This window comes from Puma concolor, chromosome D4, assembly GCF_028749965.1.
Source record: "Puma concolor isolate L17-30 chromosome D4, mPumCon1.1.hap2, whole genome shotgun sequence".
In the NCBI taxonomy this organism is placed as follows: Eukaryota; Metazoa; Chordata; class Mammalia; order Carnivora; family Felidae; genus Puma; species Puma concolor.
In genome coordinates this window covers 31,137,023-31,161,087 of record NC_141679.1, presented here as the reverse complement: position 1 = coordinate 31,161,087, position 24,065 = coordinate 31,137,023, and the positions used below count along the sequence as shown (strand labels likewise).

The 24,065-nt window shown below is 37.4% G+C and overlaps 1 protein-coding gene across 1 annotated transcript in view; it reads left to right on the top strand.

Moving 5' to 3' along the window:
• ZNF510 (zinc finger protein 510) overlaps positions 1 to 24,065 on the top strand; it is a 31,936-nt gene that overhangs the window by 683 nt on the left and 7,188 nt on the right. The gene's annotated exons all lie outside the window — the stretch shown is intronic.

The following is a 24,065-nucleotide window of genomic DNA, read 5'->3' as shown; positions in this document are numbered from 1 at the left end:
CTTTTTTTATAATGGATTTTATGGGTGGTTAATTAACATAGAAAAGTAGAAATAGAAATAGATCAAAACCCTCACAGTTTGTGAGTTCAAGTCCCATGTTTAGGCTCTGTGCTGACAGCTCAGAGCCTGGAGCCTGCTTCAGATTCTGTGTCTCCCCCCTCTCTGTCTGCCCCTACCCCACTTGCACTTTTTCTCTCTTTCTCTCAAAAATAAATAGACACACAAAAAAATTTTTAATAATAATAAAAAAAGAAATGGATCAAAACCATTCAAGGAAGATACAGCAAAGCAGATGAGTAGTACAGCAGAGTTGGCATGTGGATAGATGCAGTCCTCTGACGTTACAGATTTTTCAAAGTACAGGGGCAGATTTCTTCCTGACCTAATAGCCATGGCAGAGAGTCAGACAGACAATATTTGTTTCAGATATGCATTGATGAGAATCTTAAACCAAACATTCCTCGTGGAGTCTAAAGTTACTGAAGTCAGGAAAAATGTCTTTGTTGATCTTCAGGTAGGTGATAGTGCAGATCTTTCCAGAACAACCCTGAAATAATTATAGAATGTTGTTTCCACTTTTTCCTCAGTGGAAGTAAAGGGCACATTACCAAAGCAGGGCTTTCATTAATACAGTTGTCTGTGTCAATAAAACAGAAGAAGTAGACCTTTCTCTGATCATCCTGCTGGACCCAGAGATAACACTTAGACTGACTGGAGCCCAGCATGAATAGCTGGTACATTCATGTCCTAAAAATAGCTCTGTGTACATATTTCTCTCAAGTGCCCGTATTGAACAAGCTGTTTAGCAGACAGCTTAAAGTTCTATTCTCTAGCAAATGCTACTGCAATTTTCATTCATATTTCATGCCGCTGCATGTGCCTGTGACCTACACTCACCAGTGACCTAATTACAGTTCAATCCAGTGGGTCTCGCACAGATCTGTCTGCAGTGTCTGACTCCGCCCCTACTTTGTCCTTCTGGAAGGTCTCCCGTGTTAGTGTCTGTGTCGGTTTATGCTTGTTTCTTTTGTGGAGTCACCTTCCTTCTCTTGCCCTTTCACATGTCCCTTCACAAGTTTCCATTCCTTCTCCCTATTTTTCCAGCTAGTCTTCTTGACTCCTTTCATCCCCGCTCTGGTTTGAACAGTGATGTATTTGTTAGTTCTTGCAAATGTGTCTCTGCAGCCCACTGTGACCAGTAGCACTTTTTATGATGATGGAAATGATCTTTATCTGCATTGTCCCAAACGGTGGCCACTAGCCACATGTACCTGTTGAACACTCAAAATGCAGCTAGTGTCACTGAGTAACCATATTTTTAATTTAGGTTTCAAATAGTCACACGTGGCTAGTGACTACCATATTGGACATAGTTGACTCAACATCTCTCTGTAGGTATCCAAAAGGCATCTCCAGCTCAATTGATTCAAAGATTTACAGCCCTCCCCAAACTATCCCCTCATCTTTCCCTCCCTAGTCAGCCAGGCACCCAAGCCACAAAAGTGTAGTGCATCCCAGGCTCCTTTTGTTCTCAGTCTCGCAACTTCTGCCACATCTGGTGTGTACTCACGTCTTGCTACTTTCCTATTTGTCAAAGATGACAGCTAGTTTATACGGTTAAACCTAAATGCATATTTTAAATGCATTCTTAGGGTGTGTGGGTGTCTCAGTTAAGCATCCAACTCTTGTTGTCGGCTCAGGTCACGATCTCGTGATTCATGAGTTTGAGCCCCACATCAGGCTCTGTGCTGAACCTGCTTGGGATTCTCTCTCTCTCTCTCTCTCTCTCTCTCTCTCTCTCTCTCTCTCTCCCCCTCTCTCCCTCTCTCCCCCTCTCCCCCTCTCTCTCCCTCTCCCTCTCCCTCTCTCCCCCTCTCTCTGTGTTCCTCCCCCACTTGTGCTCTCTCTCTCTCTCTCTCTCAAAATAAATAAACCTAAAAACAAATAAATGCATTCTGCTACTTTATTCCTTTTTTGCTATCTCACAGTATCACAACTGAACTGTTGGAATAGCTTCTTTACTAACCTGCCCATTTCTTTTGTCACCTACTCAAGCACACCTTCCACATGGGTAGTTCATCTAAATGCTAATGAAGTAACGTCTTGTCCTTGTGTAAATCACCTCTTGGCTCTTTACCCCATATGATAAAATTCCTAATTTCTCAAGACAATGTTCAGGCTTTGGAAGCATTACCCCTTCCTTTTATTTATTTATTTTTCCACTTTTTTTGGTGCTCTGACTTTTTTGATAACTATTGAGCAACCAAGATGTTCCAAGAAAGTAGCATGTGCCATAATTACAGCTTAAACAATACTTGGGGCGCCTGGGTGGCGCAGTCGGTTGAGCGTCCGACTTCAGCCAGGTCACGATCTCGCGGTCCGTGAGTTCGAGCCCCGCGTCAGGCTCTGGGCTGATGGCTCAGAGCCTGGAGCCTGTTTCCGATTCTGTGTCTCCCTCTCTCTCTGCCCCTCCCCCGTTCATACTCTGTCTCTCTCTGTCCCAAAAATAAATAAACATTGAAAAAAAAAAAAAACAATACAGATACTTTTCTTCACTAATAGTGTTCACAATCTAGTGGGGAATATGACATTAAGAAAAATTTGCTATTAAAAATATTACTAAAAGGTAAAAGAAAAAAAATTACTAAACCAAACCTCATTGAGTTTTTTAAACATATCCTCCTATCCCTAACCGCTTCATATTATCTTTTCATTGTCTCCTCTGGATTGACCTTTAGAACCACATCCTCATCCTGTGCATCTGGTGCTGTGGATTGAATTGTGTTCCCCCACCCCAAATTTATATGTTGAATCCCTACCCCCCAGTGTGACTGTGTTTAGAGATAGAGCATTTTTTAAAAATGTCTATTTATTTATTTTGAGAGAGAGTGCACATGTAAGTGAGGAAGGAGTAGAGAGAGAATCCCAAGCAGGCCCCGTGCTGTCAGTACAGAGCCCTGACGAGGAGCTCGAACCCACAAACTGAGATCATGACCTGAGCCAAAGTCAAGAGTCTGATGCTCAACCAACTAGCCATCCAGGCACCCCTAGAGAGAGAGCTTTTAGGAGGTAATGGAGATTAAGTGAAGCATAAGGGTGGGAATCCTAATCCAGTAGGATTGATGGTCTTACAAGAAAAGAAAGAGAGAGACAGATTTCTCTCTCTACACATAGGCACCAGGCAAAGGCCATGTGAGGACACAGCAAGAAGTGGCCATCTGTAACCCAGGAAGACAATGTCACCAGAACCCAACCATGGTGATACTCTGATCTTGGACTTCTAGCCTCTAGAACTGTGAGGAAATAAATGTCTGCTATTTAGTCTACCCAGTCTGTGGTATTTTGTTATGGTAGCCCAAGCATCTAAGACACTTGGCTCTTTATTTTTCTTTTTTCATTTTATTTTTAATTGTAGCAAAATGCAGAAAATATATATCATTGTAGCCATTTTTTAACTGTACAGTTCAGTAATATTAAGTACATTCATATTTCTATGCACCCAGTCTCCAGAACTCTTCATCTTGCAGAACTAAAGCTGTATATCCATTATTTTTTGTAAATGTTTATCTATTTATTTTGAGAGAGGTCATGAGCAGGGGAGGGGCAGAGAGAGAAGGAGAGAGAATCTTAAGCAGGCTCTGTGATGTTATTGAGAAGCCCGTCTCACTAACCATGTGATCATGACCTAAGCCAAAATCAAGAGTCAGGCACTTGACCAACTGAGCCACCCAGGTGCCCCAAGCTATATATCCTTTAAACAACAGCTCATCATTCTTCTCAGCATTTGGCCTCTGGCAGCCACCACTCTACTTTCTGTCCATTAATGTCCCTACTCATATAAGTAGAATCATATAGTAATTGTTTTTTTGTGACTCATTTATTTCACTTAGCATGAAGTTCTCAAGTTTCATGCATGTATCAGAATTTCCTTCTTTTTTTTAAGGCTGAATAATAATACATTGTGTGTATATACCACATTTTATTTATCCCTTCATCAGGTGTTAGACACTTAGGTTACTTCCACCTTTTGGTTATTGTGAATAATGCTGCTATGAGCATAGGTGTACAGATACCTCTTCCAAGAATGCCAGTCTTGTGGGTATTTATTTCCCAAAGTGGCATTGCTGGTTCATGTGGTAATTCTACATTTAATTTTTTGAGGAACCACCGTACTGTTCCACAGTGGCCGTGCCATTTTATATTCCCACCAGCAGTGCACAGGGATTCCAGTTACTCTACATCCTTGCCAACACTTGCTATTTTCTGATAGTGGCCATTCTAATGGAGATGAGGTCTGGCTCTTTACTTTTGACCTGCTATGAGTCAGCTTTGGTTGCCTCATCCAGGAAGTAATACTCTTCTCTTTCCCCTTGTCTCCCTCTGTGCTAATTTCCCCTTTTCTGAATCTGCACAGCCCCATTATAACTTCATGCATTGGTGCAAGTCACCTGATAATGTATTTGTCTCTCCAGTTAGACTATTAGCTTCAAGGTGTGGAACTACCATGGGTTCATTTTCATATGCTCCATTCTAAGCCCTCTTCTTTAGTTGAGAATGCTCATTAAATTGTTTTTAATAAAAGATTATCTCCTCTCTATATAGAACTAGGCCACTGAAAAAATTTGGATTTCTTTTTTTTTTAATGTTTATTTATTTTGAGAGAGAGCCGCGTGTGTGCACGCACACATGCATACATGAGCCAGAGAGGGGCAGAGAGAGAGGAGAGAGTGAATCCCAAGCAGGCTCCGCACTGACAGCACAGAGTCCGACTCCAGGCTAGATCCTATGAACCATAATATCATGACCTGCACAGAAGTCAAGAGTTGGAGGCTTAACCATCTGAGCCACCCAGGCACCCTAAGAATTTAGATTCCTATTTTCAGACCACCTTACTTCTTATAAGGCAGAGCCCGTGCCATTACTATCTTTTGTCCTAGAAACCTGTGCATATTTGTATGCATTACAAAAAAGACCTGTTCTTCTTAATAAAGGATGCTCCAAGAGGATGTTTTCCTGACATCACCACCCCCATCTCATGCTTTTCTCTAAAATGCTGTCATTTAATTAATAAATAAGTTGTTGTCATTTAGCCTCCTCATCTTTAAGACTGGATCATCTCCAGACTGTCTGTGTGCTTCTGAGAAGAACTAAACTTCTTGTGGGCAAGTACAGTCCCCTTAGAGGGGATAATACATAGGAGGTGCTAGGAATAATGTGGAGCTTTCTTCCTTATACATGGGAAACAAGTTAAGATTAAATGAATTAGCTAATGGATTGTTTGAATTGAATCAGCATCAGGATTTGCAATTTGTCAGAGAAAGACTAAGTCAATCAAAGGTGGATAATTGAAAAGGATCACGTCAGTCCTGAAAAACAAGTGGGATTTTAATTGTTGCAGAGTAGAAGGTTGCATTTTGAGGGTCCAGTAAGAATCTCTGCCTATTCCACTTTAGAATTCCTCTTAAGGAATATTAAGAGCGAATGAGATAAATGTTGGGACCAGACTAGGTATATTAGTTTGCTAAGGCTGCCATAATAAAGTACCACAGACTGGGTGGCTTAAACAACAACTTTATTTTCTTATAGTCTAGAGGCTGGAAATCTAAAATCAGGGAATGGACAGGGTTGGTTCCTTCTGAAGACTGTTGAGGGAAGAATCTGTTCCAGGCCTCTTTTCTTTGCTTATAGATGCTTTTTCCCTATGTCTCCACATCATCTTCCCTCTGTTCATATCTGTGTCCAGATTTTCTCTTAAAAGGACACTAGTCAAATTGGGGTAGGGCCCACCCTGATGACCTCAGTGTATGCATTTTGTGTCAGACAAGAGGCACATAACACTAAAAGTTGTTAGATGTTTTCCTTAAGGGTTTGTCTTCATCCTGAGTTCTAACATGCAATAAATTCATGCAATAAAAGCAGTTTTGTGTTTAATCTGGAAGTACTAGCAGACTGTAAAAAACGTGAAAGGGGTGACGTAAGAGTCAAGACTCCAGAGGTTTTCTTGACGTAAGGGCAGAAAGATGATGATCCCTGTACCAGAAGTGTATGAGAGCTGAGATTGTGCATATTTAGTATATTTTTTAAGTGGTTTGTGTGTGTTTGTGTGTGTATAGTTGTTAATCAGCCTTCCTCCCTTTTGCTCGTTTTGAAAGCTTTTTAGGGGCGCCTGGGTGGCTCAGTCGGTTAAGCGTCCGACTTCGGCTCAGGTCATGATCTCGTGGTCTGTGAGTTCAAGCCCCGCGTTGGGCTCTGTGCTGACAGCTCAGAGCCTGGAGCCTGTTTCGGATTCTGTGTCTCCCTCTCTCTCTGTCCCTCCCCTGCTCATGCTCTGTCTCTCTCTGTCTCAAAAATAAATAAAACATTAAAAAAAAATTTTTTTTTAAAGAAAGCTTTTTAATTATTAAAGAATTAATCCTTCTGACATGTAGGACATATATATTTCCCTGTTTCATTGTCTTTGGACTTAGTGTCTGCTAGACCAGGCTCTTTCATTTCTACTAGTGACATTTGGGGAAGTTTTTAATTTATAGAAAGATACAAAGGGATAATAATGTAATAGACCTGTTCCTACCTTCTCAAATTATTAACTATGAATTTTTGTCAATTTTTCTCTTGTATGCATTCTTTATTTTTTCCTTTTATTTATTTCTGTAAATGAGATCGTTTATACTGGTACACTCTTAAGTATGAACTGGGTGGATTTTTACATATGTATACATATGTGCAAGTGTAACTTACCACTCAGATTAAGATGGAGAACATTTTTGTCACCCTAAAGTTTCCTTCCTTCCATTTTCCGGTTAATAACCACTGCCCTGCTCTGCAGAGGCAAGTGCTATTCTAACATCATATGTCCAAAAAAAGGATAACTTCATTTTTTAACATTGTATAAACAGAATCATATAATCTGTACTCTTTTTTAGGAGATGGGGAGATCTGGCTTTTTTCTGTGTACATAACATGGTTTAGATTATCCGTCTTGCTGCTGTATGTTTCATTACTTTTTTTTTTTTTTTTTTTTTGAGTGAGAGACAGAAAGAGAATCCCAATTAGACTTTGCACTGTCTGCGCAGAGCCTAATGTGGGTCTCGAACTCATAAACTGTGAGACCATGACCTGAGCCGAAACCAAGAGTCAGACTCTTAACCAACTGAGCCACCCAGGCACCCCCATTACTTCCTTTTTATTGCTGAGCAGAAAGTATTTCATTATATGATCATATGATAACTTTATTGGCTCATTCTCTTGGTGGTGAGTTTTTTACTTTTATTTTCCCATTTGGGCACTATTATGAATAAAGCTGCTATGAACAATCCTTTGTGTCTCTTAGTATATCTTCATTTCTCTTGGTTATACCTAGAAATAGAATGGCTGATGCATGGAATAAACATATGTTCAGCTTTAATATATATTACAATTAGCTTTCTAAAGTGCTTGAACCAATTGATACTACCAACGTTCTGACTGTACCAAATTCTCACCAACACTTGCTACTGTCAGTCTTTTTTTATTTTCGTTATCCTGGTGGCTGTATAGTGGTCTCTTGTTGAAATTTATACTTTGCTTTTCTGTAACAAATGCTAATTTCAAACACCATTATTTGTGTTGGGCCATGTAAATATTCTTTTATGTAAAGTACCTGTTCAGTTCTTTGTATTAATTGGACTCTTTGCTTTATCTTCTTGATTAGTCGAAATTATTTCTATGTTATCAATACAAGTCATTCGCCAGATGTATATGTTGCAACTGTTTTTGGATTCTGTGATTTGACTTTTTAAAATTAATTAATTTTTTAATTTACATCCAAGTTAGTTATAGTGCAACAATGATTTCAGGAGTAGGTTACAGTAATTCATTTCCTATGTATAACACCCATTGTTCATCCCAACAAGTGTCTTCCTTAATGCCCCTTATCCATTTAGCCCATCCCCTCCCACAATCCTCCAGCAACCCTCTGTATGTTCCCTATATTTAAGAGTCCCTTATGTTTTGTCCCCCTCCCTGTTTTTATATTATTTTTGCTCCCCTTCCCTTATGTACATCTGTTTTATATCAAATTCCTCGTGAGTGAAGTCATATATGATATTTGTCTTTCTCTAATTTCACTTAGCATAATACCACCTAGTTCCATCCACGTAGCTGCAAATGGCAAGATTTCATTCCTTTTGATTGCCGAGGAATACTCCATTGTATGTATATACTACCTCTTCTTTATCCATTCATCCATCGATGGACATTTGGGCTCTTTCCATACTTTGGCTATTGTTGATAGGGCTGCTAGGAACATTGGAGTGCATGTGCCCCTTTGAAACAGCATCCCTGTATCCCTTGGATAAATACCTAGAAGTGCAATTGCTGGGTCATAGGGTAGTTCTATTTGTAATTTTTTGAGGAACCTCCGTACTGTATTCCAGAGTGGCTGCACCAGTTTGCATTCCCACCAGCAGTGCAAAGAGATCCTCTTTCTCCGCATTCTTGCCAACATCTGTTGTTGGCTGAGTTGTTAATGTTAACCATTCTGACAGGTGTGAGGTGGTATCTCACTGTGGTTTTGACTTGTATTTCCCTGATGATGAATGAGCATTTTTTCATGTGTCAGTTGGCCATCGGGATGTCTTCTTTGGAGAAGTGTCTATTCATATCTTTTGCCCATTTCTTCACTGGGTTACTAGTTTTTTGGGTGTTGAGTTTGATAAGTTCTTTTTTTTTTTTTTAATGTTTATTTTCAAGAGAGAGAGACAGAATGTGAGGGGGGAGGGGCAGAGAGAGAGGGAGACACAATCCAAAACAGGCTTCAGGCTCTGAGCTGTCATCACAGAGCCTCATGTGGGGCTCGAACTCACGAACTGTCAGATCATGACCTGAGCCAAAGTTGGACACTTAACTGACTGAGCCACCCAGGCACCCTGAGTTTGATAAGTTCTTTATAGATTTTGGATACTAACCCTTTATCTGATATGTTTTTTGCAGATATTTTCTCCCATTCCATTGGCTGCCTTTTAGTTTTGCTGATTGTTTCCTTCACTGTGCAGAAGCTTTTTATTTTGATGAGGTCCCAATAGTTCATTTTTGCTTTTGTTTCCCTTGCCTCTGGAGATGTGTTGAGTAAGAAGTTGCTGCGGCCAAGGTCAAAGAAGTTTTTGCCTGCTTTCTCCTTGAGGATTTTGATGGTTTCCTGTCTTACATTTAGGTCTTTCATCCATTTCGAGTTTATTTTTGTGTATGGAGTAAGAAAGTGGTCCAGGTTCATTTTTCTGCATGTTGCTGTCCAGTTTTCCCAGCAACACTTGCTGAAGAGCCTCTTTATTCCATTGGATATTCTTTCCTGCGTTGTAAAAGATTAGTTGACCATATGTTTATGGGTCCATCTCTGGGCTCTCTATTCTGTTCCATTGATCTGTCTGTTTTTGTGCCAGTACCGTACTGTCTTGTACTATTACAGCTTTGTAATACAGCTTGAAGTCCAGGATTGTGATGCTTCCTGCTTTGGTTTTCTTTTTCAGGATTGCTTTGGCTGTTTGGGGTCTTTTCTGGTTCCATACAAATTTTAGGATTGTTTGTTCTAGCTGTGTGAAGAATGCTGGTGTTACTTTGATAGGGATTGCATTGAATATGTAGATTGCTCTGGGTAGTATTGACATTTTAACAATATTTGTTCTTCCTTTCCAGGAGCATGGAATATTTTTCCATTTTTGTGTGTGTGGGTCTTCTTCAATTTCTTTCACAAGCTTTCTGTAGTTTTCAGTGTTTAGATTTTTCACCTCTTTGGTTAGGCTTATTCCTAGGTATTTTATGGGTTTTGGTGCAGTTGTAAATGGGATCGGTTCCTTGATTTCTCTTTCTGTTACTTCATTATTAGTGTATAGGTATGCAACCGATTTCTGTGCATTGATTTTATATCCTAAGACTGCTGATTTCATGGATCAGTTCTAGCAGTTTTTTGGTGGAATCTTTTGGGTTTTCCATATAGAGTATCATGTCATCTGCGAAGAGTGAAAGTTTAACTTCCTCCTTGCCAATCTGGATGCCTTTTATTTATTTGTGTTGTCTGAATGCTTAGGCTAAGACTTCCAATACTATGTTGAAAAACAGTGGTGAGAGTGGACATCCTTGTCGTGTTCTTGACCTTAGGGGGAAAGCTCTCCATTTTCCCCCCATTGAGGATGATATTAGCAGTGGGTCTTTCATATATGGCTTTTATGATCTTGAGGTATAATCCTTCTATCCCTATTTTCTTGAGGGTTTTTATCAAAAAAGGATGCTATATTTTATCAAATGCTTTCTTTGCATCTATTAAGAGGATCATGTGGTTCTTCTCTTTTCTTTTATTGATGTGATGCATCACATTGATTGTTTTGTGGATATTGAATCAGCCCTGCATCCCAGGTATAAATCCCACTTGGTCGTGGTGAATAATTCTTTTAATGTATTGTTGCATCTGGTTGGCTAATACCTTGTTGAGGATTTTTGCATCCATGTTCATCAGGGAAATTGGTCTGTAGTTCTTTTTAATGGGGTTTTTTCTGGTTTTGGAATCAAGGTAATGCTGGCTTCATAGAATGAGTTTGGAAGTTTTCCTTCCATTTCTACTTTTTGGAACAGCTTCAAAAGAAAAGGTGTTAAGTCTTCTTTAAATGTTTGGTAGAATTCCCCTGGAAAGCCATCCAGCCCTGGACTCTGTTTTTTTAGGAGATTTTTGATTATTAATTCGATTTCTTTATTGGTTATGGATTTGTTCAAATTTTCTATTTCTTCCTGTTTCAGTTTTGGTAGTTTATATGTTTCTAGGAATTTGTCCATTTCTTCCAGATTGCCCATTTTATTGGTATATAATTGCTCATAACATTCTCTTATTATTGTTTATATTTCTGTGTGGTTGTGATCTCTCCTCTTTCATTCTTTGTTTTATTTATTTGGGTCCTTTCCTTTTTCTTTTTGATCAAACTGGCTAGGGGTTTATCAATTTTGTTAATTCTTTGTTCTTTCAAAGAACCAGCTCCTGGTTTTATTGATCTGTTCTACTGTTTTTTGGGTTTTTTGTTTGTTTGGTTGGTTAGTTTCGATAACATTGATTTCTGCTCTAATCATTGTTATTCCCTGTCTTTGCTGATTTGGGGTTTTATTTGCTGTTCTTTTTCCAGCTCTTTCAGGTGTAAGGTTAGGTTGTATATCTGAGACCTTACTTTCTTCTTTAGGAAGGCCTGGATTGCTACATACTTCCCTCTTAGGACTGCCTTTGCTGCGTCCCAGAGGTTTGGGACTGTGGTGTTATCATTCTCATTGGCTTCCATGTACTTTTCAATTTCCTCTATAACTTCTTGGTTAGCCCTTTCATTCTTTAGTATAGGATGTTCTTTAGTCTCCAAGTATTTGTTATCTTTCCAAATTTTTTCTTGTGGTTGATTTCAAGTTTCATAGTAGTGTGGTCTGAAAATATGCATGGTATGATCTGTCTTTCTGTACTTGTTGAGGGCTGATTTGTGTCCCAGTATGTGATCTGTTCCGGAGAATGTACCATGTGCACTCAAGAAGAATGTGTATTTTGCGGCTTTAGGATAAAATGTTCTGAAAATATCTGTTAATTCAGATCCCTCCGGTCCAGTGTGTCATCAAAGCCATTGTTTCCTTGTTGATTTTCTATTTAGATGATCTGTCCATTGCTGTAAGTGGGGTGTTGAAGTCCCCTACCATTATGGTATTATTATCAATGAGTTTCTTTATGTTTGTGATTGATTTACATATTTGAGTGCTTGCATGTTTGGATCATAAATGTTTACAATTGTTAGATCTTCGTGGTGGATAGACCCTTAATTTTGATATAATGCCCTTCTTCATCTCTTGTTACAGTCTTTATTTTAAAATCTAGATTGTCTGATATAAGTATGGCTGCTTGGGCTTTCTTTCGGTGACCATTAGCATGACAAATGGTTCTCCATCCCCTTACTTTCAATCTGAAGGTGTCTTTAGGTCTATATGTTTCTTGTAAACAGCATATAGATGGATCTTGTTTTCTTATCCATTCTGTTGCCCTCTGTCTTTTGATTGGAGCGTTTAGTTCATTGACGTTTAGAATGAGTACTAAAAGATAATGAATTTATTACCATTACATTGCCTGTAGAGTTGAAGTTTCTGGTGGTAGTGTCTGGTTGTTTCTAGTCTTTTTTGCTTTTGGTCTTTTTGGTTTGTTTGTTTGGTTTTTTTTTTTCATCTTTTCTTCCCTCAGAGTGGGGGAGGAACCCTTTGGGGGGAAGGTCGCGCCAAGCAATGGTTGGGTGCTGGTCTGCCCCCAGGAACATTTGCAGGACCATGCTGCTGCAGATGCCCAGAGACTGTGGCTGGGTGCCAGTCTGACCCAGAAAAAGTTCCCACGATCATGTAGCCACAGCATTTCAGGGATTATGGTAAATCACAGCACACATCTGGCATCAGACTTCACCCTTAACATACTCGTTCCAACATCAGCAAAATGTTCTCTGGGGTGTGCTGGGACCTTTGCCTGTGGGGAGGCCGCAGAGCTTCTACCAGATGTCCTCCCAGCATGGGAATTGCCTCTCCCTGTGTGGCCCGAGGACCCCTCAGACCTTGATGTCTGCTCCTGGGGATTGGCCCTTCCCACCAGAGCACCGCCAGGTATCGGAGCTGCAGCATTTCAGACTCAGCACTCCCCCTGTTTATAGAGTCTTAATGGAATTTAAACCCTCTCCTTTCTTCTTTCTCTCTTTTTTGTTCAGTCCCTTGCAGCTGTTTCCACTCTTCCTCTTTTTCTCCAGCTGCTTTCAGGGGTGAGGGGGAGTGCTTCCCATACTCTTCCCCCACCCACCAACCCATCTCTGTCCTCTCTCAGCAAGCAAAAAAAGCTCCCTTCCTTCTGCAGCTCTCTCTCCCCCAGTTCACCTCTCCACCCTGTGTACCTGCCGAGTTCTGTGATTTAAGTTGTCCAGATTGTTGTGTTAATCCTCAAATCAGTTTTCTAGGTGTGCAAGATGGTTTGCTGTTCATCTGGCTGCATTTCAGGGATGAGAGATGCAAAAAACTTCCATGCTGCTCTGCCATCTTGGCCCCCTCCCTTGACTTTTTTTTTAAATAATGTTTTTTGATGAGCCAAGTTCTTAAATTTAATACAGTTCAGGATCAGTGTTTTCTTTAATGATAGTTCTTTGTGTGTCTGCTTGAAAGATTGTTCCCTTTTCCAGGAACACACGAATATTTTCCTATGTTCTTAGTAGATGCTTGATTATTTGAGCTTGATCCACCTGGAATTGTTTTTGTGTGTAGTTTAAGGTAAGTGTCAAGATTTATATTACTATATGGATATACAGTTGCACTACCACCGTTTGTTAAAAAGACCATCCTCTGTCCACTGAGTTGTAGCAAGGCCTCTGTTGTCAATCCAGTGACCACATATATATATGTAGATCTCTGTCTAGACTGTGTATTCTCTTCTTTTGATCCAATTATTTTTCTTTATCCTACTACTTCACAGTTATAATTATTATTGCATTACAGTAAGTTATGAAATATGGTAGTGTAAGGCCTTAAAGTTTTACTTCTTCAAAAAATTTATTGGCTAACTTAAGACCTTTGCATTTTCATAGAAATTTCATCTGTTTCCGTAGCAAATCCTGCTGGGTAGTTTTTCAAAGTAGAGGTGAAGCCTTTGACATGTGTCATTAGATTTATTCCTATGTATTTTTTTCTATTTTGATACTATTATAAATAATACATTTTTAAAAATTTTATTTTCTAATTTATTATTGGTTTATTAAAATACAGTGGATTTTTAAATACTGATCTTATATCAAGGCATTTTGTTAAATTTACCTATTCTAGTAGCTTATTTGTAGATTCTTTTGGATTTTAAATATGCACAATCATGTCTTTTGCAAATAAAGATATTTTTACTTCCCTCCTTTCCAATCTTTATGTTTTTAATCTCTTTTTAAGCCTTATTGTCTTTCTAGTACAGTGTTGAATACAAATTATGATAATAGAAATCCTTTTGTTACACCTCAACTGAGGGAGGAGAAAGTATTCAATATTTCACTGTTGAGTCTGGGTTTAACAGTAGGATTTTTACACACACCCTTTGTTAGAGTAAGGAAGTTCTCTTTCTGTTTTTAGTTTCCTGAGAGTTTTTAATCATACATAGATATTAAATTAGTGAAATGCTTTTTCTACATCTAGTGAGATAATAATACAGTTTTCTTCCTTTATTCTGTTATAGGGATGAATTATATTGACTGATTTATCAATGTTTAATCTTGGATTCCTGACATAATTCCTACCTGGTCATAAAATATTCTCCTTTAATATGTCTCTGGGTTCAGTTTGTTAGTATTTCAGTTAGTATTTTTGAATGTGCATTAATGGAGAGATAATTGGCCTGAAATTTTCATTTTATGTACTGTGTTGGTCAGGTTTTGGCATCAATATTATGCTCCCATAAAGTGAGTTGTGAAGTGAGTCCTTATTTTCGGTTCTCTGGAAGAGTTTAAGATTGCTGTTAATTCTTCCTTAAATGTTTGGGAAAATATACTGATAAAGCAACATGGCCTTGGAGTTATTTGTAGCTGGTTTTTAATTATAAATTCAGTTTCTTTAATAGATATTAGAAAATCTAAATAATCCTATTTTTAGTGTCCTTTTTTTAGCTTTACGGACATATAATTCACATACCATACAATTCATACATTTCAAGTATACAATTCAGTGGGTTTATTTTTTTATTTTTGAAAGTGTTTATTTATTTTGAGAGAGAGAGAGATCATGAGCAGGGGAGGGCAAAGTAAGAGTGATAGAGACAATCCCAAGCAGGTTCTACTCTGTCAGCATAGAGCCTGTCACAGTGCTCAATCTAAACAAACTGGGAGATCATGACCTGAGCTGAAATCAAGAGTTGGGATGCTTAACTGAGTGAGCCACCCAGGCTCCCATCAGTGTTGTTTGTTTTTTTTTTAAGTATATTCACTGTTGTGCACTCATCACCACAATCAATTTTTAGAGTATTTTCATCACCTAAAAAATTCTGTACCATAAGTTATCATCCCCCTATCCCAACATGCCCCACCCCAGCCAAAAGCAACCACTAATCCATGTTTTGTCTCTATAGATGTGTCTAGTGTGAACATTTTAAATAAATGAATTGTGTGATGTATGGACTTTGTGACTGTTTCTTTCACTTAGCATATTTTTAAAGTTTCAAGGTAAGGCTGTACCACATTTTGTTTATCCATTCAGCTGATGGACATTTGGATTGTTTCTATCTTTTGGCTGTTGTGAATACTGCTGCTATTAACATTCAAGACATATGTACATATGTACAAAATATATGTATACACACATATACATACAAGTTTTTGTGTGAACACCTGTTTTTCATTTCTTTCTAGAAATTTTTTAATGTTTTATTTATTTTTGAGAGAGAGAAAGAGAGCACAAGTTGGGGAAGGGCAGAGAGACAGACACCGAATCTGGAGCAGGCTCCAGGCTCTGAGCTGTCAGCAGAGCCTGATGTGGGGCTCAAACTCACAGACTGTGAGATCATGACCTGAGCACAAAGTCAGATGCTTAACCGACTGAGCCACCCAGGTGCCCCACCTGTTTTTCATTTCTTTGTGGAATAAATATAGAAGTGGAGTGACAAGGTTATATGTTAGCACTGCATTTGTGTTATTCAGGAACTGCCAAGCTGTTTTCCACAACTATACCATTTTGCATTTACACTGACAGTGTATTAGGGTTCCAATTTCTCCACATTGTCACCACTACTTATTATTTTCCTTTTCTTTTTTTAAATTATGGCCATCTTAGTGATTATGAAGTAGTATCTCACTGGAGTTTTTTGTTTGTTTGTTTTATTTTAGAGAGGGAGCATGAGCCAGGGAGAGAGAGAGAAAGACAGAATCCCAAGCAGTTTCCATGCTTAGTGTGAAGTCCATCACAGGGCTTAATCCCATGACCCTGGGATCATGATCTGAACCAAAATCAAGAGTCAAATACTCTATCGACTGAGACACCCAGCTCCCCTTTATTGGAGTTTTAAGTTTTGATTTGCATTTTCCTGACAATAACATTGAGCATCTTTTCATGTGCTTATTGGCCATTTGTGTGTCTTCTTTAAGGAAATGTTTGTTCAAATTATTTGCCCATTTTTTAATTAGATTGTCCTTTAGTTCAGATATAAGAGTTCTTTATGTATTTTGGCTACTAGATGTTTATTAGGTATGTAATTTATAAATATTGCCTCCCATTCTGTGGATTTTCTTTTCACTATCTTGATAGTGTTCTTCAGTGAATAAGTTTTTAATTTTGATTTAAGTCCAGTTTATTTTTCTCAATTTTCTTGTGCTTTTGGTGTAATATTCAGGAAAGTATTGCCAAATCCAAGGTCATGAATGTTTACCCCTGACTTCTTCTAAGAGTTTCATAGCTTAAGCTCTTAGATTTAGGTCTTCACTCCTTTCTGGGGTAATTTTTGAATATGGTATCAGGACTCCAACTTCTTTCTTTTACATGTGGCTATCCTGTTTTGCCAGCATCATTTGTTGAAAAGACTCTTCTTTCTCTATTAAATGATCAACGCATGGGTTTATTTGTGGACTCTCAATTCTGTTGCATGGATCCATAAGTGTTTTTATGCCAGTACCACACTGTCTTAATTATTGTTTTTCATAGTTAAATTTTGAAATCTGGAAGTACAACTCCTCCAGCTTATTTCTTTTTCCAAGTTTTTTTTTTTGACTATTCAGGGTCCCTTGCAATTTCATATAAATTTTAGGATCAATATTTATGCAAGGGTTTTGACACAGATGTCATTGAATGAAAAACAAAGCCATTGGGGTTTTGATACAGATGTCATTGAATCTGTAGATTGCTTTGGGAAGTATTGCCATCTTAACAATATTAAATCTTCCTGTGGCATATATATATACAATGGAGTATTACTCGGCAATCAAAAAGAATGAAATCTTGCCATTCACAACTGCGTGGATGGAACTAGATGGTATTATGCTAAGTGAAATTAGAGAAAGATAAATATCATATGACCTCACTCATATGAGGGCTTTAAGATACAAAACAGATGAACATAAGGGAAGGGAAGCAAAAATAATATAAAAACAGAAGGGGGACAAAACATAAGAGACTCCCAAATATGGAGAACAAACAGAGGGTTACTGGAGGGGTCGTGGGAGGGGGGATGGGCTAAATGGGTAAGGGGCACTAAGGAATCTACTCCTGAAATCATTGTTGCACTATATGCTAACTGACTTGGATGTAAATTAAAAATTAAATGTAATAAATAAATAAATAAATAAATAAAAACTTTTTAAAAAATTAAAACTTATAATTCATGAGCATAGGATGTTCTTCCATTTATTTAGATTAAAAAAATTTTTTTAACGTTTATTTATTTTTGAGATAGAGAGAGACAGAGCATGAACAGGGGAGGGTCAGAGAGAGAGGGAGACACAGAATCCGAAACAGGCTCCAGGCTCTGAGCTGTCAGCACAGAGCCTGACGCAGGGCTCGAACTCTTGGACGGTGAGATCATGACCTGAGCTGAAGTCGGATGCTTAACCGACTGAGCCACTCAGGCGCCCCGATTTAGATTTTTTTAATACATTCAGCAAAATTTGCTAGTGTTGAGTGCACAAGTTGTGTACCTTCTTGGTTAAATTTATGCATATTTTATTTTTTATTCTCTTGTGAATGGAATTGCTTATTTTTTTTATTGTTCATTGCTAGTGTATAGCAATACAATGGTTTTTGAGTTCATCTTAAATCCTGAAAATGTTCTGAATTTATTTTATAGGTCTAGTAGGTTTTTTTTAATAGATTCTTTAGTGTTTATATTTTAAATACATATATTTATACATTAGATCATGTGGTCTGTGATTACAGATGGTTTTATTTTTTCCCTTTCTAATTTTGAGGTCTTTCTTTTTATCTTGCCTATTTTCTCTGGCTAGAACTTCCAGTATAATAAATAGAATTGTTTAGGGGCGTTTGGGTGGCTCAGTTGGTTAAGCGTCCGAATTTAGCTCAAGTCGTGATCTCACGGTTCATGAGTTTGAGCCCCATGTCGGGCTCTGTGCTGACAGCTCAGAGCCTAGAGCCTACTTCAGATTCAGTGTCTCCCTCTCTCTCTGTCCTTCCCCTGCTCATGCTTTGTCTCTCTCAAAAATAAATACACATTAAAAAAAATTTTAGTAAAAAAAAAATAAATAGAATTGGTTACAGCAGACATCCTTGTCTTATTTTTCATTTTTGGAGGGAAACCTTATATTTTAGAATTGTGTTGATGTTAGCTATGGGTTTATCATAAGTGCTTTTTTTTTTTTTCCAGTAAATTCTGCCTGCAATGTGGGACTTGAACTCAAGACCCTGAGATCAAGAGTCAAATGCTCAATTGATTGAGCTAGCCAAGCCAGGTGCCCCATAAGTGCTTTTTATTTTGTTGAAGAAGTTCCTTTTTATTCCTGCTTGTTGAGTGTTTTTATCATGAAGTGATATTGGATTTTGTCAAATACTTTTTCTGCATCAACTGAGATGATCATGGTTTATTTCCTCCATTCTGTTACTGTAGTATGTTACATAGATTGATTTTCATTTGGTGAGCCATGTTTACATTTCTGGGATAATCCTTCTTGGTCATGGTGTATAGTAATCATTTTGATATATTGCTAGATTCTGTTTGCTAGTATTTTGTTGAAGAGTTTTACATCTGTATTCATAAAGGATATTTATCTTTAGTTTGTGAATTCTTAGTCTGACTTTAGTGTGAAGTAATTCATAGAATAACTTAGGAAATGTTCCCTCTTCTATTTCTGGAAGAGTTAGAGATAGATTTGTATTAATTCTTATATGTTTGGTTGAACTTAATCAGTGAAGCCATCTGGTCCTGAGCTTTTCTTTATTGAGAGGTTTTTAATTTACCAATTCAGTCCTATCCTATGGATCTGTTCAGATTTTCTATTTCCTTTTGAGTCAGCTTTAGTAGTTTGTATGTTTCTAGGAATTTGTCCTTTTCCTCTTGGTTATGTAATTTGTTGGTGTACAGTTGTTTATAGTACTCTGTGATAGTCCTTTTTGTTTCTGAAAGGTCAGTAGTAATGTCCCCCATTATTTCTGATTTTAGTAATTTGAGTATTCTTTTTTTTCTTGGTCTACCTAAAGGTTTATCAATTCTGTTGATTTTTCAAAGAACCAGCTTTGTTTTGTTGATTCTATTGTTCTTCTGTTCTTTATTTTTTGTTTGCTCCAAACTTTATTATTTCTTTCCTTCTTAAGGTGTACACTTAGGTTATTGATTTGAGATTTCTTTTAAATGTAGGTGTTACAGCTATAAATTTCCCTGTAACCACTGCATTAGCTGTATCCCATGAGTTTTGGTGTATGCTGTGTTTTCATTTTGTCTCAGAGTATTTTGTAACTCCCTTGTGAGTATTCTTTGATCTTTGGGGGTTTTTTTGAGTGTGTTGTTTCATTTTCACAGATTTTTTAATTTTCCAGTTTTCTCATTGATTTCTTGTTTCATTTTATTTTGGTCATAGGAGATATTTTATATGTTTTTAACCTTTAAAATGTATTGAGGGGCACCTAGGTGGCTCAGTTGGAAAAGCATCCAACTCTTGATTTTGGCTCAGATTACAATTTTACAGTTTATTGAATCTAGACCTCCATCGAGATTCTCTCTCCTTCACTCTCTGCTCCTCCCCTGCTCATCCTCTCTTTCTCTTAAAACAAATATTTTAAAATGTATTGAGACTTGTTTTGTGGCCTAACATTTAATCTATACTGGAGAATGTTCCATATGTACTTGAGAAGAATGTGTATGCTGCCAGTGTTGGCCTGAGTGTCTTTGTAGATAACTATCTTTGTATCTGCCTTGGCCCAGTTGATATAGTGTTGTGTAAGTGTGTTTTTCCCATATTGGTCTTCTATCTAGTAGTTCTATTCATTATTAAAGTGAAACATTAAAATCTCCCAACTGTTATTGTTGAATTGTTTGTCTTTTTAATTCTGTCAGTATTTTGAAGCTCTGTTGTTAGGTATGTGTATGTTTATAATTGGTGTATTGTCTTCATGTGTTGACACTTTTACCATTAATAAATGTCCTTTTTCTCTCCTATTTTTGTCTGAAAGTCTATTTTGTCTAATCCTATTTATAGGCAATCCAGGGCTCTGTTGGTTACTGATTACATAGTATATTTTTTACCAGTCTTATTTTCAAGCTATTGTGTCTTTAAGTGTAGTGTCTCTAGCAGATAGGATATAATTGGATAATGTTTGTTTTTTTTTAATTTAATTTTTTTTTAATTTACATCCAAATTAGTTAGCATATAGTGCAACAATGATTTCAGGAGTAGATTCCTTAGTGCCCCTTACCCATTTAGCCCATCCCCTGTCCCATAACCCCTCCAGTAACCCTCTGTTCTTCATATTTATGAGTCTCTTATGTTTTGTCCCCCTCCCTGTTTTTATATTATTTTTGTTTCCCTTCCCTTATGGTCATCTGTTTTGTATCTTAAAGTCCTCATATGAGTGAAGTCATATGATATTTGTCTTTCTCTAATTTCACTTAGCATAATAGCCTCCAGTTCCATCCACATAGTTGCAAATGGCAAGATTTCATTCTTTTTGACTGCCGAGTAATACTCCATTGTGTATATATATATACCACCTCTTTATCCATTCATCCATGGATGGACACTTGGACTCTTTCCATACTTTAGCTATTGTTGATAGTGCTGCTATAAACATTGGGGTGCATGTGTCCCTTTGAAGCAGCACACCTGTATCCATCCCATGGATAAATACCTAGTAGTGCAGTTGCTGGGTTGTAGGGTAGTTCTATTTTTAATTTTTTGAGGAACCTCCATACTGTTTTCCATAATGGCTGCACCAGCTTGCATTCCCATGGATTATGTTTTTTAATCCATTCTGCCAGTCTCTGCCTTTTAATTCAAGTATTTAGCTACTAACATTTAATGTGATTACTGATAAGTAATCATCCATTGAGACATTTCTTTTCAGTCTGTGATTAAGTCTTTTTTGTTTCTCTGCTTCACCATTTTTTTTTTACTTCTTTCATGTTGAATCAATATTTCCTAGTGTACCATTATAATTACTTTGTGTGCCTTTACTACATTTTTTCCTATTAATGGTTACCTCATTGATTACAATTAACATCTTATGACAGTCTTGTTCAGATGAATACCAATTTCAATAATCTATTAAAACTTTCTACCTTGTTGAATACAGTTAATAACTATGACAGTCTTGTTCAGATGAATACCAACTTAGTTTCAACAATACACTAAAACTCCTCTATAGTTCCAGCCCCTTCTGCTTTGTGGTTTTACTAAATTACAATTTTATGTATTATGTGTACATTGTGTGAGATTTCTAATTACTGCTTTAAGCAGTTGTCTTGAAATCATATAGGAGAAAAATAAATACAGCAAATACACTTACAGTGGCTTTTGTATTTTCACCTGTGTAGTTACTTCTACCTATATGGTTTTCTTTATTCATGTGGATTTGAGTTATAATCTAATGTATTCTCATTACAGCCTGAACGACTTCTCTATTAATAGTTCTTATATGGCATGTGTAATTTGACAGATTTTCCGAGTCCTTGTTTATCTGGGACTGTCGTAATTTCTTCTTCATTTTTGCTGAATGCTGTCTTGATTGATAGACTTTCCTTTCAGCACTTTAAATGTGTCATACCACTGTCTTCTGGTCTCTCTGGTTTCTGATGACACATCAACTGTTAATCATATTTGGGAATCTTTAGAAGTGATAAGTCACTTCCCTTTTGCTGCTTTCAAGATTTACCCTTTGTTTTTCTGCCCCTTCTGCTCTCCCCTTTTACTCCTCTCTTGTGGATGTTGCTATGTTTAAATGTTTGATTGTGTCCTACAGGTCCCACAAAAACTGAGGCTTTTTGTTCATTTTCCCTATTTTTACTATCTTCAGATTATATCAGCTCAGCAGGTTTATATTCAAATTGGCTGATTCTTCTGCATGCTCAGATCTCCCTTTGAGACCTCTAGGGAATTTTTTACTTCAGTTATTTTACTTTCATGTTTCAAATTTTCAAATTCTAAAATTTCAGAATTTTAGTTTACTTTTTCATTACATATCTATTATTTCTCTTTATTTATATTCTTTATTTGGTGAGACTTCATTACCATACTTTCTTTTGGTTCTTTAGATGTGGTTTTCTTTAGTTATTTTTATATATATATTTATTATTTGTATATATTTCTTTAGTTATTTGTATATATTTAAAACAGTTTATTGAAAGTCTTTGTCTAGTAAGTCCAGTGTCTGGACTTCCTCAGAGGCAGGTTTTACACTGTTTCATATATAGTTTAGGGTTTTCTTTTTTTCTGTGTATGAGCCGTACTTTTTCATTTGTAGGTCTCAGATTTTTATTGAAAACCTGACATTTAACATACAATGCGCCAGGGTGCCTGGGATGGCTCAGTCAGTGGAGTGTGGGATTCTTGATCTTGAGGTTGTGAGTTGGAGCTCCACGTTGGATTGAGAGAGTACTTAAAAAATAAAATCTTAGGGGCGCCTGGGTGGCTTAGGCGGTTAAGCATCCAACTCTTGATTTTAGCTCAGGTCATGGTCTCATGATTTGTGGGATCGAGCCCTGTGTTAGGCTCTGCACTGGAGCCTGTTTGGGATTTTCTGTCTCTCTTTTCTCTCTGCCCCTCCCCTGCTTACATGTGCACTCTCAAAATAAATAAGCAAAAACTTTAAAAATATATAAATAAGTAAAATCTTAAAATATGTATGTCATATATCACCTGAATATCACCAACCGCTGCTGCTGTTATTTGTTTAGTGACTCTGTTGAACAGAATATTTACAACCTATATTCTTTGTCATATGTGGCCACTAAAGTCTCCACTCCATTAGCTAAATATCAGCAATTGCACAATGATTTCCTTAAATATTTGTAACCAGTAAGTCTCCAGTCTTTGCCAAGATGCTCTATATGTTGGCATATGCCTTCAACGGTAGCTTGATATTTTGTATTCACTTTCACTTTTCTTTCAGAGTCTCAAGGTTAATCAGAGGGAAATTTAGTACCTTCTCAGATATTTTCCTGAATATGCACATAGCCCAGAGGATGTGTGCCACCTTCTACATTCCCAGAGATATGTCTGAGCTTTTCAAAGCCCCTTCTGGATATACCATGTTCCAGCTTTTCCCTTTAAGCTTTTAATTAGACTGTTTTCCTTAATTGTTATAAACTGCCTAAAGTAGCTGTGATGGTAAACAATATCCCTTTTTTTTTTCATTAACTAATGTCATGTCCTCAGAGAAAATGCTGTTTGCAGGGTGTGAGCTTTAAGTCATGTCAAATGAAGATAGCCTTATGAGTGGAATGTTCCAAACAGGTCAAATAATGACAGTTCTCTGGAAGTGGGACTCATCTTCTAATTTAACCTCAGTCTTAGGCACTAAGAACTTGCATCTCACCATTTTATTACTTGGGAAAAATAGGGCATATGGGTCTGGGCAACATTTTGGTAGCGTCTGCCATTGCTCTTCCCTTACCACAAAAAGATACGATCAGTGGCCTCAAGGTGTGTGTTTTATTTACTTTTCCCTTACAGATTAAGTGTTCTGTAGTGGAAATAAGCAATATGGATCTGAGTGGATTTAAACAATAACTCTTTTCCCCCTATACTAGCCAGCATCACATGGGGCAGAAAGGGACTTCCTCTTAATTGTGCCCCAATCCTCTCTGTGACATATTGGGTTCCTGGAGAAAATCTCACAAAAAGGTACAAATCACACTATGTCTGTGACACACATCCCCAGGGACTTCACACTCTAACATTATGCACATGGGTCTTTAGCAGGTTGTTAAATTTTTTCTACCTTTATCTTCCTATTATCTTATGTGAAGTTTGGTAGCATAAGGTCCAGTAAGCAAACAGGTGGGCTCTGATTCTCCCTACAGTGCTTATCTCTCTCCTCATTTCAAGCTATTTGTTATGCAGTTTCATTTATCTGATGATTTTTTTTTAAATACC